The 5,000-nt window shown below is 31.3% G+C and overlaps 1 protein-coding gene across 3 annotated transcripts in view; it reads left to right on the top strand.

The window, feature by feature from the left end:
- Positions 1-1,116, top strand: part of LOC118443089 (uncharacterized) — a 5,235-nt gene extending 4,119 nt beyond the window's left edge. The window contains exon 3 of one of the 3 annotated variants that reach the window (XR_004838584.2): positions 444-1,116. The gene's annotated coding sequence lies outside the window, so the exon portion shown is untranslated. The remainder of the gene's footprint in view (positions 1-443) is intronic. The other 2 variants (XR_014982029.1, XR_014982028.1) reach the window with 2 other exon arrangements.
- Positions 1,117-5,000: the final 3,884 nt, after the last annotated feature.

Below are 5,000 nucleotides of genomic sequence, written 5' to 3'. Positions count from 1 at the left end.
ATTTGTGTTACATGTAGTTACGATAATCATAAATAAGCTTCGAAATTTTGTTCATCTATTATTAAACGTAACGACAATCCTCACACAGTTTTACACGGTACTTTCTAATCTAACTCTAATGTTTTATTCTATTTTCTTTTTTTTTCTTCTTATCTTTATCTGTTTTTTATTTCTTTTTATTTATCTATCTATTTTTTTTTTTTCTTAAAGGAAAGTTGACCCGAATTCAACTTACAGTTCATTTACCCGACGTAAGCTTTATTAAAACGAAAGTTTGGCGAAAATTAACAAAATTCGATTCAACGTGTAAAATTCGCTTTTTATTTCTTTTTTTCTTTTTTTTTTTCTTTTTTATTATCGAAATAAATATTATCAACTGGATAGACCATTTTTATTTATAATTATTAATATAATACTAACGAATGATATTTTAAATGTCTTAGATAAATAAATATCGTTAAGAGATATTTAAAATAGAAGAGATAAGATTAGAAATCGTGGTATATAGTGAGATACCAAAGACATTAAGAGAAATAAACGACTCTTCTTCGATAGTAGTACGAAAAAGGTTGCTGTGCGACGAAGAAAAACGACCAAATACGAAATGAGGAGTTACACCTTTGGAGTGCCGACCATTCCTACGAGAGGAAAGTTGTTTTCGCCAAAAAAGAATATCAGAGGAGAAGAATCTGAGAATCCGATGTAATTTACGTAATCAGCCCATTGCCGGCTAGATACCGGTAATACTGGCATCGAACACGGTGAGAAGAATAATACCGAATACGAGAATCGAAATGCCACATCCTGAGTTAACATGCATGCATACAGACCAACCACGGGAAATCGATAAACCGGTCACGTATACAAATGAACTTAGATATCTATAATACTGGCTCTATTTTAATTAATGCTCATAAGAATATTATTATAGTTATTATATATAGAAGAAAATATGTTCTATAGAAACGTAAAAACATCAGTGTAACATATATTTAATTTATAATTACTTACTTACCTACATATATCATATTTTAAAAGATAATTTCTTGGAAAAAAATGTTCCAATTTTTACTCCTTGATAACTTAGATTGTATTGATTAATTATAATAAAAAAAAAAATATATATATATATATATATGTGTGTGTGTGTGTGTGTGTGTGTGTGAGTACGCATTAGTTAGATATGTATTGATAAATATTAATGACAACATGTTTTCTTTCTCGACTTATTGCAAGCTTAAATATATAACAATATTTATATAATTATATGATAATAATTTTTTAATGATAAAAAATTATGATCGATTATAATCAATCGTTGAATGCTTAATCAAAAATAAATTTTTGTTAAATAAGTGTAATTTAAAGGCAATATAAATATCACAGTTGTGCAATTGCTGTTGATTCAACAAAACGCTTTGCTTAACTACTCGATATCCAAAACAACCTTGACCTATAAACAGAAAGTCATTGCTAACAATACTACTGAAATTTTGGTATTTTGTTTCTTTCAAAAGTATGGTTAAACTATTCTGGAAAATTCAAGATAGAATAAAAATGAACAAACAATCGATCTATAAATCTTCTGAAGTTTAAACGATTAATATCAATAACATACTTTAGTTAATTTAAGATCGATTGAAGAAAATCTATCTTCTATCTATCTATCTTACAGTAACAACTAAATCTATCTATCTATCTATCTTACAATATTCCATTTATAAAGAGAAAAATATAATTGTACGATACCAAATTTTCTATACATACATTTTTCGAGAATTATTCTGAAAAGTATAATTATCATTTCGTATTTTATTGTTAATAACTATCATACGCAATAAAAAAAAAAAAAATAAAATAAAATAAATTGAAAACAACGTGTCGCTCGTTGGCTTGTGATCATTCCAAAGCTTGATCCACAACTTTCGCATATTACAAGATAAGATCTTTATATTTCAAATACATTCACATGAATATTTTTAATACATCAACATATCGTTTCTCTTTTTCTTTTTTAAAAAATATATGTAGTAAAATAAAATTGTTGAAAATGTAATCTTCTCCTACCAGCTTAAAATAACTATTAGGTTATTATTGACTCTACCGGTATGTACCTATATACAAAGAGGAAATTTCAAGATTAGAAGATAAGACTAATTTTAGCAACGATTAGAGAGATTATAAAGCGACTCGTTTCAACTAACCTTTAATGAACGACAAGATTATTCGTGATTTTTCTGTTGCGTACCGACCGCAATCGAAAGTCTATTTGATACGATTTGAAACTTTAATACATTTATATTAAATCGCTCCAATGATTTCCATTTTGATTAACATTTGAAAATAATTTGAATTATTCAAAAGTCTTAAGTATTTCACTAATGATTTAAAATGGGCATTAAAGAAGGCTTAGCTAAATACGCTTCTCTAAGAAGTCGAAAGTAGGTCTCATCGTCGTCGTTGTCGTCGTCGTCAACGTCGTCAACTTTGTCAACGTCGTCAACGTCGTCAACGTCGTATTCATTGGACTGAGAAAGCATCGAAGGACGAGAAAATGGGTGCTTCCTTAATTTCGTGAATTCAATAAATTTCAATATGATTTTGGTTTGCCGACTTGGCACGTGTCCCGTTATTGAGAATCACTGGGCCGACGAGGCTTCCTAAACAATGCTCGACTCACTTTCACTTCGTCCCCACTGTTCCTACACGACTACCACGGCCGTCGACGTCTTCGTCACCATCATCGTCGTTATCGTTGTCGTTGTCGTTGTCGTCGTCGTAGTTGACGGCGACGTTCTCATCATCGTTGTCGTTAAATGTGAATTGTAACAAACATCGAATAACAATTAACTCACATTACATCTCTCAGAACACATATTTCTATTATTTTTCCTTCCATCGATAAGATATAATCTTATCCACACATATAATTTTGTTAATCATCTAATCGTACGTTATTGAAGATGAGTGTGAAAGAAAATTACATGCCTTTACGAGGTCCGTCGTGAGTAGACGATCACATTAAGAGACACAGAGGGAAGTCATTCTAACCTGTTTAGTTAAACTCGATCAAAGTTTTGCAAGTAACGAACAATAACTTAATATCAATATCATTAACCTTAATAAATATTCATATGTCATTGAATACAATAAACTGTGGACGGATGTCAATGATTTAATATTACAAATGTATTTCCTTTATTATCTCTTATTTTTTTCTTTTCGTTTCTTTCAATTTTTTATTTCTTTCTTTTTTCTTTTTACTTTTTTCTTTTTTTTTTTTCCTTAACTTCCCTTTGATCGTCTGGTTCATAAAACGACATGATCGACCTATATTTCGCAAGAGAAGGAAACTAAATCAGACGAGGAGGGGGAGAAGTGGTAATGGAAGGGAGGGGGAGAGAAGGAGGAAGAAGAAGAAGAAGAAGAAGAAGAAGAATTTGCATGAATTCTCATAGGAGTTCGATACAATGCGATTATAGAAATATCTGGAACCATTTCGTAAGTCGAACGGCGGATCCACAGTTCATTGTTGTTGCGCGCGAACCTTCGTCGGGCGTCGATTGGTGCACGGCTTGAATTGAGCCTGGGAAGATTGCAAAAACGGAATTCTTATATTCGTACAACAATGGGACGGATGACCGTCGAATCCGCTCTAGATTTCAGAAATAATTCTATCCATGTTTCACAAATACACATTGTCGTTACATTATATGTAACTATGACAACTACTTTTTTTCCACGGATGTCTTCTTGATAATTACCATTAATATTAATTAGTAATTATCACTAATATTAATTATTCTTATGATCAACATAATTATAAACTATCAAATTTCTTTTTCAATAGCTAAACAAACTTAAAAAAAAAAAAAGAAAAAAAAAAAAGAATTGATTTTTTTAATGAAATCTTCAAATATGTTTATTCTCACGTTATCTGTCTCTATCTATCTCATGTTTCTAAACTATCTTTATTACAATTATTACTGTAATAACATATGTATCTTTATTATCATCCATCTTATCTCACGTTTCTCTATAACATATCTTTATTACAATAATTAAACAGACTCAACGCAGACGATATGATAGAAATTCTCAAATTTTAGATTTTTTTTTCTTTTTTTTGTCAAGAAACATAGAATATGTTTTACAATTATTATCAAAATGATTAATTATTCCTTTACACATTCCTTATCAATAAAACTTAATTTTTCCTTCAAAAGAAAGCAACAAAGTATATCTATAAATCATTGAAAATCTTTTCCTCGATCTTTAACCCTTCCTTTTTCTTTCATTCGGTCTACCACAATATCGAAGGTGTTTTGTCCCGTTTATTGTGGCAGAATGGTGTCAGTTACATAAGGTCTCCTGCCGTGCCCAGAAGTATCAAGGATTGGTAGAGAAAGATGGAAAAAGTGAGAGAGAGAGAGAGAGAGAGATAGATAGAGAGAAAGAGAGAGAGAGAGGGATAGAGAGACAGAGAAAGACAGAAAGAGAGGCTGTTGCTTACAGCTTGACGACCGGATAAGAAGAAACAGAAGAAGGAGAAAAAGCAGAAGAAGCAAAAGAAAAAGAAGAGGAAAAAGAAAAAAAGAAAAAAGAAGGAACAGTGTTGGTATCTCTCTCGGTGTGGGCTCGAGAAAGGAAAAGAAAAAAGAAAGGACCAGTGAAGAAGGGATAGTAGAGGGGAGGAAGGAATCTCGTGGCGAAGAAGCTGGAGGGAAAGACATGAATGTGATTCGAGAAAAAAGGAGAAAGATAAAAGGAGATAGACGAACAAAAAAAGAAACGAAACGAAACGAAACGGAATAGAACAAAACGAAACGACACAAATGAAATAGAAGAAGTAAAAGAAAAGAAAAGAAAAGAAGAAAAGAGAGAGAAAAAGAGAAAAAGAGAAAGAGAGAGAGAGAGAGAAAGAAAGAGAAAGATCGCGTCTACCTATACGAGAGGCACGAATGGAAGTAAGGAAGGAAAGGAGGTAGGGCCAACGAACA

This window comes from Vespa mandarinia, chromosome 4 (assembly GCF_050613455.1).
Source record: "Vespa mandarinia isolate Hongniang chromosome 4, ASM5061345v1, whole genome shotgun sequence".
NCBI lineage: Eukaryota > Metazoa > Arthropoda > Insecta > Hymenoptera > Vespidae > Vespa > Vespa mandarinia.
Note: the sequence above shows the minus strand (reverse complement) of the source record. Positions and strands in the feature narration are given on the sequence as shown.